General features: G+C 38.3%; 5 non-coding genes across 5 annotated transcripts; 4 read left to right on the top strand and 1 right to left on the bottom strand.

Moving 5' to 3' along the window:
• Positions 1–4,695: 4,695 nt before the first annotated feature.
• LOC123872230 lies at positions 4,696–4,814 on the top strand. The gene has a single exon (XR_006797438.1). It is a non-coding gene; the product is annotated as a 5S ribosomal RNA (ribosomal RNA).
• A 2,094-nt stretch (positions 4,815–6,908) lies between these two features.
• Positions 6,909–7,070, bottom strand: LOC123872226. The gene has a single exon (XR_006797435.1). It is a non-coding gene; the product is annotated as a U1 spliceosomal RNA (small nuclear RNA).
• Positions 7,071–7,865: 795 nt separating this feature from the next.
• LOC123872232 lies at positions 7,866–7,984 on the top strand. The gene has a single exon (XR_006797439.1). It is a non-coding gene; the product is annotated as a 5S ribosomal RNA (ribosomal RNA).
• Positions 7,985–9,289: 1,305 nt separating this feature from the next.
• LOC123872229 lies at positions 9,290–9,408 on the top strand. The gene has a single exon (XR_006797437.1). It is a non-coding gene; the product is annotated as a 5S ribosomal RNA (ribosomal RNA).
• Positions 9,409–10,716: 1,308 nt separating this feature from the next.
• On the top strand, positions 10,717–10,835 carry LOC123872225. The gene has a single exon (XR_006797434.1). It is a non-coding gene; the product is annotated as a 5S ribosomal RNA (ribosomal RNA).
• The last annotated feature ends 693 nt before the right edge of the window (positions 10,836–11,528 follow it).

Below are 11,528 nucleotides of genomic sequence, written 5' to 3'. Positions count from 1 at the left end.
CGGCCATACTGGCCGCACTGTTGGCTAAGTATGTGGCCAAGTCTGCCGATTTCGCCTATCTTGCTGCTTTGCTGTCTGGATGTGTTATATTGCTGCTTGGAGTTTTGCAATTAGGTTAGTTTGTGTAATCTAGTTTTTCTTAAAATTCAAAATTCAATTTTTTTAATTCAATTATAAACTTTTACAAGTACCTTTTGAATCGTCAAATGCGTCTACCGCTGGTTCGGATTGACTTAGTTCGGCGCTTCTCCATACAAACGTATTACGCCTAAGTATTCTATTATTTGTTGTTCTAGATTTATTTTCCCATTATCTATGCCTAGAGGCCGAAACCAGTTTTGATAAAATTCGATATAGAGAGATAGCTTGCATACTGGAAACGGATATAGGCTACTTTTGGTCCCAAGAAATCAAAGTGTTCCAATGGGATTTTTGAAAAACTAAACCTACAAGAAGTCGGCATCATCATCTTCTAGTAAATTATATGATTTAAATGTATTTATGTTGCTATAGGCCTTGCTGCTTATTTCTTGACTCTTGTATCTTGGATGAACTATAAAAAAATTATTATTATTTATTAAAATATACACAAAGTATGGTTATATTTTCTGCGCAGGTTTTCTGTTGGACTTCATATCAAAGCCAGTTATAAGCGGCTTCACCACAGCGGCTGCGCTGCAGATCTCCGCTTCACAACTCAAATCTCTGTTCAGGATCGCAGGTAAATTGTAGAATTTTAGGGTTCCGTACCTGGGTCTTGGAGGGTGCCAACGGGACCTTATTACTAAGCATGTTATTAAGGGTGTTTGTTTTTTGATTTGTTAGTTTATCCTTCAATCACGCCGCAACGGAGCAACGGATCGACATGATTTTTTTGCATGGGTATAGTTAAAGACCTGGGAGAGTGACATAGTCTACTTTTATCCAGGAAAATCAAAGAGTTCCCACGGGATTGTTTAAAACCTTAATCCACGCGGATGAAGTCTCATCATAAAATAATTATTTGATTTCAGGTTCTTCCGGCGGCACCTTCATTAAAGCTCTGACAAACTTCTTCAAGAACATTAAGACTGTCCAGCTGTGGGACACTCTGCTGGGGATCTGCACTATTATATCGCTACTCATCCTCAAAGTACGTACGTATTTTTTACTAGATGATGCCCAATGTTGCGTAGATAGGTGCCGCGGGCATTGAACCCGAGTTTTACATGTTTGAAAAACAATAAATTACTAAAACTACAAGTATAAGGCACATGGTTATTGGATTGGATTGTGTTTAGGTACCTAGTATAATATTAGCGCTAGATTTTCCCTAGTGTTTTAATTACACCCTGTATAATATTTCAGCGAACTACCCTCAAAACATCTCCTTTGGACAGCCGAGGCCGAATAATGTTCGCGGGGGGCTGGCTGTATGTGGTTCGCGCTAGAAACGCTTTAGTAGTGTTCGTTGCCACCATATTGGCCTATGTGCTGTTTATGAAGGACATTATACCATTTGCTTTGACAGGTAAGAAGTTATATCGAGCGAGCATCGTTTACTTACACTGGAATTCATAGTTGATTCAAATGATGATAATGCATTGCATAAAAAAGTACGCTAAATAAAAATAAAAAATGTAAGTATAGGTTTGTATGAAATGTTAATAACCATTGATTCTTAAGTCTTAAAATAAATTAATCTTTTAAGCACGATGATTTTTGTCAGCCCTAGCACAGACTATGGTCTATTTGGGCTGCAAATTGCAAACACCAGTCTCAGTTTTTATATTGTGCTTTGGTTTGCAAAGTTTGGTGTAAAATATTCACTTTTCATAAAGTCTGTAATTAAATGGATAAATAAAGGTTGAATATGACAGATGCCGTCTGAATGGTCTCTTAAAGAAAGCCCTATCTATGAATAACAGTGTTTACATAAGTACGAGTAGGTATTATCAAACAAGTCGCTAATCCATTGTCTGTAACATTATATTTTGCTTTGCAGCCTTATTTGCGTTACCTATCAGCTATCTTATCATCCACTTTATATGAAGTGATCTGACATATTTATTTTGATTTTCTGTAAATGAAACGGGACTGATCCACGGTCTCCTGCGATTTGGTGGCGGTTCCACGGCATACAACCATTTAGTGACGCTACGCAATTGGTGTGAATCGGCCTTTACTTTATCTTTTTAACGTTTGACGCACTTTTTTTACTTTTTCAGGTAAAATAGAAGGGGGTCTGCCGCACTTCGGTCCGCCGCCCTTCAGCACGAGGGTCAAGAACGAGACGCTGAACTTTGAGGGCATGCTGCAAGTATTTGGGGCTGAGGGACTCGTTATGCCACTGGTCGCCATATTGGAAAGTGTTGCCATTGCTAAGGCTTTTGGTAAGTGCTTAATCAAAAATAAAAAACCGGTCAAGTGCGAGTCGGACTCGCACACAAAGGGTTCCCTACCATCGTATAAAAAAATAACACTTTTTTGCGGATTTCGGATTTTGCCCTTTACTTGCGTTATACGACATTGCTACCTGTAAAATTTCATGATTCTAGGTTATCGGGAAGTATATAGCCTATAGGGATAGTCTTTTAGGGTTTGATTCCCTTGAGCGGTCTTGACAGACAAGACAGACAGACAACGAAGTACCAAAAGCTAAACGCAACTTGGAAGTTCGATTCATTTTTTAGGGTTTCTACATAATGTTTTTATAATGATAAAAAGTTAAATTATCTACTATTAACCGACCTTAAAAAGGAGGAGGTTCTCAATTCGTCGGAATATTTTTATTTTATTTATTCTAATTCATTTTAATAAATATTTCAGCGGGTACAAAAACAGTGGACGTAACGCAAGAGATGGTGGCGATAGGCGCCTGCAACATCCTGTCGTCCTTCGCACAAAGCATGCCGTCCACCGGCTCCTTCACGAGGACGGCGCTCAACCACGCCAGCGGCGTCGTCACTCCCGCAGGCTCCTTCTTTAAAGGTACTACTTCTCTATTAAGTATTAGTATCAAAATGATCTAGAAAAAATTACAAGAACAACTTTGTTTTTAATTTTTTTTAATCTTGAAAAATAAGTGACAGCCATAGTGAAGACCAAAGCGCATTTTTCTACCCGAAATGTGTATCACTATGCCTACTTGCCGATTGACATTGGGTCAGCCTATTAATTTTAATTAAAGGTAAGTATAAAAATAATTTAGTATTATTACTAAATCACAACTTTCCCTTAATTTTAAGGGAAACTGTGTTTTTAATTTTCTTATATCTTTAAAAATAAGTGTCTTACTTGATGATGATCAAAGCGCGTTTTCTGCCTGAAGTTCTTATCAGAATCGTGTCATTGAACTACTGGGCTGCGTAGTTTTAAAACTCGAATTTCATGCTGTCTCTTTCTGCCTGGTATGCTACGGCAAGACTGTAAAGTAAGTAAATTCTACTGAAAGGAGCAGGAAAGAAACTCAGTAGTTACTCTTTTCAAAACACAAATTATTCCATCGGGCACAAAAACAGTAACAGCAAACAAAAACAAAAACAGCCCGATTATTTTTTCAGAATTGTGACGTCACACCGACTGAGTGGCGTCGTTTTTAAACTCAAGTTGTCCATTTATGCCATACATAATTTTGATATTTTCACAGCAAGTTTGGTGCTCCTGTCGGTGACTCTGCTAAGTAAAGCATTCTACTTTATTCCACGAGCGACGTTGGCTGGTATCATTATAGTGGCCATGATGTCCATTGTCGACTTCACCATCGTCAAGAAGCTGTGGATTAGTAGCAGTAAGTAGCACTTCACATGTGTCATGCTACTAACAGTGACTCGGCTAAGTAAAGCATTTACTTCATTCCGCGAGCGATATTATAGTAGCAGTAGTCAGTAAGTTATAGTGTTACTAGCAGTGACTCTTCTTAAGGCGCTTTTGCGCAAAGAATCAGTCTGGCTGTTTAGCGCACAAATGCCACGTCTTCTTGACATTGTTCCATGCGACTATAACTTATGCGTATATATTATGGTGTTAAAGTATGTTTAAGTGATAAAATAAGTGTGAAATTTTTTTTTTTTTTTCTTTACCATAAAGCTCCATTATATAATGGTAGCTTTATTCCTACTACGATCTAGCCTATGGGCTAATTAGTAATTTTATTCTAGCTTAAACTTCTACTTATGAATAATTTCTAAATCTAATTTCAGTCCAATAACTGTCCTTAGTTTATTCTAATATGCTTACGGTCCACTATGTTATTGCGACCTAGATAATAAATAGAAAAATTTTAAAAAGAAAATAAGTAACAACCATACATGAATAACAAGTGTATATGTAAATTAAAAATTTATAACACCCCCGACAAGTGAAGGTTACAGTAACTAGAAAAGAGCTGATAACTTTCAAACGGCTGAACCGATTTTCTTGGAATATAGCTAAGAACACTCTCGATCAAGCCACCTTTCAAACTAAAAAAACTAAATTAAAATCGGTTCATTAGTTTAGGCGCTACGGTGCCACAGACAGATACACAGATACACAGATACACAGAAACACAGATACACAGATACATAGATACACAGATACACAGACACACAGATACACACGTCAAACTTATAACACCCCTCTTTTTGGGTCGGGGGTTAAAAAACAAAATGCAAACTGTTTATTTTCTGTCATGTCGATAGCTCGATATAGATTTTTAAATTCGTTACATTTGTAGCCAACGTCCATACCATGTTGAATACACCGGTTCTCGTCCGATCACCGAAGTTAAGCAACATCGGGCGCGGTCAGTACTTGGATGGGTGACCGCCTGGGAACACCGCGTGATGTTGGCCTTTTGCTGTTTTTGTTAATTTTTAGGATGTTTTCAATTTTTTTTTATTTTAGATTTAAAAATGTTACTAGATTACTAGCCACGGCCGTAGCCTCCCACCAGACCAGAGTTAAAGACATTTTAGAAATTAAAAATGCCCAAATTGCCTCTGCCAGGCATCGAACCACCATAAGACGACAGCGCTCAGCACTGCGCTAGGGAGATTAAAAATTTTACTTCGTTACAGAATCGGAACTGGTCATATGGATGCTGACAGTGCTCGTGGGCATCACCGCAGGGCTGGAGTACGGCATCGCCGCCGGCGCCGCGGCCGACGCGCTGCGCGCCCTCACCGCTGCCGCGCGCCCCGACCTGCACAAACTGCAGTTCAAGGTCAGCATCATGAGGAAAATCCGTCATGGATACCACCCGCCATGGGGGAGCACCCTAGTTATTTCTACTCCTGCTGACTTAAAACCTCACGAAGTTCCATCCCACCGCTGACGACGGAGCACAAGGGACCGACAACGCCTCGTTACTCCGCCAGCGGATGTCCGCCTCAGCAGACCCACCACTGGGACACTACGTGCTCCCAAACACTGTTATACTACGACGTTTCATATTTTTTTGAAGGAAGATGGTACATAAGTTTTACGTGTAAAAATAGGTAGGAAAAATGTTCCATATAAAAATGTTCTGAAGAGCCACTTGAAAATGAAGGAATTTTTTCCATTGTCATCTTTTTTCAATGCTTAATTTAATTTTCTCGGTATTTTGGACAAGTTGTTTTGGATTTCCAGATCGGCAACCAAGAGTGCATCTCGCTAACTCTAGTGGGCACACTGGGCTACGCTAGCGCTGAGCACGTGCCGCGTAAGATCCGTGCGCTCGTGCACTGCAGCGCGCAAGTGGTCATATTGGACGCTAGGCATCTGCGTAGAATGGACATCGGTGTTGTGGAGGTAAGCTAGATTTACTTGCAGGCATTTTTATACTATATCTGCGGAGATAAGTTAGTACAGGCGGAGTGAACTAGAGTGAGGAAACTCTCGGTTTTCATCATGAATCGACATTGTCAAATATTAGGTTACGGGTGACGTGAAATGAATGAAAAAGAAACCTGTAGTCGTGTCATAGCCTGGGTAATCTATGCAACATATTTTATGGTATAGGGTTCTCTCTGTTACGGAATTTTATACAAATGACAAGGACAAAAAGTCAAGGGCGTCAGCGACCAGTGATTTAAAAATTATGAAATTCCCAACCCTACCGGGAATGGTACCCGGGACCCCTAACTAATAAGACCACACGCTTACCACTGCGCCAGGGAGGTAGTCCGTACAAAATAACTTCTCACGCGCCATTCGAACTCTATGGGTCAACAGCTGTCATATCAAAAGTACGGTTCACCTTTAAAATAAGGACTAAAATGGTACTTCCCACATTACATTACAACGTTTTATCATGAGATTAGAGCGCACTTTGACTTGATTGAGTTAAAACGGGACAGATTTATGTGACAGAAATACATGTCTCGTTTTAAGTCGGTCTAAAGTCCAAGCAAAGTCAGAGTGCGCTCTATAGATCTCAACCTCAGTGTGAAGGCGCGAGAGAACTCATTTTTTACAACTATGAATGACTACTAGCTGATACTCTCGACTTTCGTTCCCGTGGATGTAAGTTTTTAAAAATCCCGTGGGAACTCATTGATTTTCGGGATAAAAAGTAGCCTGTGTTAATCCAGGGGATAATCTATTATCTCCATTCCCACATTCCCAGCCAAATCCGTCCAGTAGTTTTTGCGTGTAACTAATAAACATACATACATACAAACCCTCGCGTTTATAATATTAGTACTTAGTAGGATCTATTTAATGAGCCATTATGAATGACTGTTCTACATAATTAAGAATAGGGAAGTTTTCCATAAAACATTGAATTAAATGACTTTGTATAGTTTGTATTGCCATCTTCCCAATAATCCCTTGCTATTTGTATAGCCACCTTCCCATACTCAATACTCTCAATAGACCATATTTTGTTTGTTTCATTCACTTCTTGACTAAGCATTTAATTAGACTAAGAAGTGAATATGACTGTCTCTTAGTTGATTATGGGGGGACGGCGCGTACGCAGTCCCCACTACCAAAAATTACGCGTCCGAGTTATCCACATTAGGGATAATCGCAGAGGTCAACCCAGCCGCAGTGCAAAGGAAGGGCCTCGCTCTGGGGGAACCGCCTTCATGATCACGGTGTCCCCTACGCCAGGTAAGTATGCTCTAAAGACAGACACCTGAGGTAGTGACTGCCTGGGCGAGAACCTACATAGCGCAATGTGTTTATGCTCGGATTCAGATGAGCGACATCTAGCGGTGGGCTGTATCACTAAATACTGAATGTACTAATTGTGTTTGACTGTGCCGGTTCACCCGGCAGGCACAACTGCTTAGTAGTTTTGTGAAACTGCGGTAGATGGCAGTCTATACTTACATAAAAAAAATTACGAAATGTTTTTATTAATTGCATTTAAAATAGTACAGAAAATTTCACGGGTTGAAAAAAAGTAGTCCCATTTAAAAAAAAATAAAAATGAAATTAAAAATTTGGATTAATACAAGGCAAGTAGTTTCAGTATATCAATTCATAATACTAGTAGAATATTGTATGATTCCTCTCATTTATTTATTTTTTACATTTTATCCTATTTTTAAACAATAAAATAACAAAAACAACAGAAATAATAACAGAAACACAGAAAGAACAAAAAATAAAATAACATCAACAACAAAATCAATAAATAACAGAAACAAAAGATTGTATGATATTATTAGGTATTATTATTAGGTATTCATACATAAAAATTTAACAATAATATATACTTACAAAAAAAAGAACAATAATATATACATTATATTGTATTTTCATTGAGAAAAAACGTGCCACTAAAAATTAATATTTACAATGTGTTCTTTTGAATTGCGAAGTCATGAAAAATGTAATAAAAAAACTAATAAATTACCAAAGAGATAGATAAATAATTGATATGGATATTTAAATTCGTTACAATTGTCGCTAACGTCCATACCATGTTGAATACACCGGTTCTCGTCCGATCACCGAAGTTAAGCAACATCGGGCGCGGTCAGTACTTGAATGGGTGACCGCCTGGGAACACCGCGTGATATTGGCCTTTTTGCTTTTCTAGAATCTTTTGAACTTTTTTAGAATATTTTTTTAATAATATTTTAGGACTACATCCAGAATTATTGATAAAGTGGGCTTGGTTATGTTATGATTTTAGTTTTTTGTGAAGATGTATACAGAACCAGTGTACATCTTCAAAGATTGTACACAGTATCTAAAGTACTTTATAGCTGGTATACTACGCGACAGGTCGATATGGCAATCGAGGTGGGGTCGCCTCGCACACCCGCACTGCCCCAGGCTAACCCGATGCGGAATAGCTCGGCTGACGTGCGGGTTTGCCGGGCGTCCCCTTGCCTCATATCCCGATTGCCATCTCGACCTGTCGCGTACTATAGTTGATAGGACATAATAGTTTATTTTTTAGGGTTCCGTACCTCAAAAAGAAAAAGGACCCTTATAGGATCACTTCGTTGTGTCTGAATGTCTGTTTTTCCGTCCGCGTCTGTCTGTCTGTCCGTTTGTCGTGTCTGTTAAGAAAACCTACTATAGGGTACTTCCCATTGACCTAGAATCAAAATTCAAAAATTCAAAATTCAAAATTCAAAATGTTTTTATTCAATTAGACTTTTACAAGTTCTTTCGAATCGTCAAAAGCATCTACCACTGGTTCGGAATGCCTTTCCTACCGAGAAGAACCAGCAAGAAACTCGGCGGTTGCTCTTTTCAAAGATTTGATACACAATATTATGCCATGTATAAAAGCAATTGAAGTCCTGCGCATTGCTGGAGCGAATCGAAGTTCAAATCCACGCTTTTTTATCATTTACATAATCTTCGATAGTATAATATGCTTTTCTCAGGAGCATATTTTTAATAGATTTTTTGAACCTGTGTAAAGGCAAGTCCAAAATTGACTGAGGAATTTTGTTATAGAAGATTATACCCATTCCCACAAATGACTTTTGGACCTTCCTGAGACGGAGCGTAGGAGTCGCAAGCCTGTTACGGTGTCTAATCATAAAAGTTGGCAGGTAGGTAGGTCTTATAGCACAAGAAAGGGAAAAAATTCAATAACCGTGAATTTTTTGATCGTATCAATACTGCACGCAGTGCACACGCACTCGAACACACAGTTTTTATTCCAGAACGTGATATCAGCAATATTAGAGCTGGAACAGAAGGAGCACCGCTTCCTGCTGTGGAACTTCGACGCGGCTCACCAGAGTGTGTTCGAGACCTTACACCCTGGCATGGCATCGAGGTTTGTGACCGGACCTAGCATCGACCAGTTCGTATTAGGTAATAAAGCTATCACTATATATCAATTTCTAAATTCGCAATTGCAAACGCCAACGTCCATACCATGTTGAATACACCGGTTCTCGTCCGATCACCGAAGTTAAGCAACATCGGGCGCGGTCAGTACTTGGATGGGTGACCGCCTGGGAACACCGCGTGATGTTGGCCTTTTGCCTTTTTTCGGGCTGTAACGCTTTTGTAATTTTTTTTGATAGCATTGGTACTGATTCTGATTCCATGCGTATGAGGAATGATGACGCAAAACATTTCGTGCGTGTAGATGGACGGTCGTACAATGCCCACAACTTCGTCCATGTAAATTAAGGTTCTTTAAAAACCCGTGGGAACTCTGATTTGCCAGGTGTCCTTCCCAGAATGCAAAAAAAAGCTATATCTGCAACAAATTTCATCAAAATCGGTTAAACAGACGGGTTGTGAAAAGTTGGCGGACAGACAGACAGACACGTTTTTTGCATTTATAATATTAATATGAATAACTATTATGGAATGGAGACTAAAATTTTAATAAACTAATTTTTTGCAGCTTTGGACGTCGATAGAAGATTTTCATCTATAAGCACAGTTACATAATCTTAGGTCGGAAAATACTCCCCTTTGCGGTTTTTATTACATTATTTTATATCCTTTTTTTATTATACTTAGTCAAATATAAGTACATAGAGCGTTTGTGCACTCGATCTGTGACTAAATACGATTGTTTTAGTACTACAGGTATATTAGAATGTATTTTCTCGGATTAGTATCGGTTCCAGTGCATAAGCGTTGTTAATTTTAAGAAATTGTTAATTTACATATCAAAAAATTCTTTATTGAAGATAATAGTAAGGAAAGAATGATAGGAAATTAGGTATTGAATTTTTTTGGCGGTTTTAACATTTAGAAGTCATTCGCTAAAGAACCGAGAAACGCGTTGTTTTAGTGAGAAATAAGAAAATGTCCAATAGAAACTTTTAATAGTGGGCAGAGCCCGTGTGGACCAGACCTTCTATATTTTACAAAAGCTGAAAGTTTCTATGCAAGTTAAAGGGTGTCTGGCAGATGGGTTCCCAACGGGTCACACCACGAGGTTGGGGGTTGCCGGGATACTAGGCATGACGTGATTTTTAACACTATTCCGAAGAATATATAGGTAAAAAATACTTTATACTTGGACGAAAGATTTTATACGTCTTTGTTACCTGTTATCCGCCAAAGCCAATCCAAACTTCGTATCGTTCACCCTTTGATTTTGGAGGCAACAGGCAGAGAAACTTTCAGCTTTTATAAAATAACTAAAGTCTGGCCCTCACAAGCTCTTTGTCTATAAAGGAATAAAAAGCAATTATACGGTATCCATAACAACCCGAACCTCTGGAAATAGCAAGTAGCAAGGTTTTGCTCTCAAATTGTTCATTTCAGTTACGGGTTGTTAGAACTTAAGCGATTATATGGATTGCTAAATTCGTTTCGATAATCGCCAACGTCCATACCATGTTGAATACACCGGTTCTCGTCCGATCACCGAAGTTAAGCAACATCGGGCGCGGTCAGTACTTGGATGGGTGACCGCCTGGGAACACCGCGTGATGTTGGCCTTTTGCTGTTTTTTCTGACCCACCTACTTTTTTATATTTTATAATTTTCTACCCATTTTACATAGCTTTATAAATTGTGTTATAAAAAACTTTATCAGCACTTGTGCTTCATTTGATATATTATTTTATAGATTTGTAACAGTTATTTTGTACCTACCTATTATTTACTAAGATATCATTAATGAATACCAAAGTGTTATACTAAAAGTTATAGTCTCGTTATATTTTTACTTTAATTTTAAGGTCTATTTTAACTTGTTGAAATATTCATACCTACTATGTGTATGTACAAGGTACGTATGTATCATGAAAGGAAAACACACAGGATAGTGTTACCATAGTGAAATTAATATTTTTTTGATAATAATCATAGGCATGGGGATATATAATTATTATAAAATTGTACAGTGATAGAATTAATTGAAGTTGAAATAAAATTAAAATTTTAATGAATTTTGGTTTCTTTTTTATTAGAATAACTCTCCTTCTTCTGTATTAATAGACCGAGTGTAACCAGAACTGTCTGTCTGTCCGTCTGTCGTGTCTTCTGTCTGTCATGAAAATCTATAGGGTACTTCCCGTTGACCTAGAATCATGTGGTAGGTAAGTAGGTCTTATGGCACAAGTAAAGGAAGGAGCACGTGGAGTTTCTCCACATGATCAATTCAGAAATAATGAGAATTAGAGTAACCG

The sequence above is a fragment of the Maniola jurtina genome, chromosome 14, assembly GCF_905333055.1.
Source record: "Maniola jurtina chromosome 14, ilManJurt1.1, whole genome shotgun sequence".
In the NCBI taxonomy this organism is placed as follows: Eukaryota; Metazoa; Arthropoda; class Insecta; order Lepidoptera; family Nymphalidae; genus Maniola; species Maniola jurtina.
The sequence above is the reverse complement of the archived record's forward strand: the minus strand, read 5'-3'. Positions and strand labels throughout refer to the sequence as shown.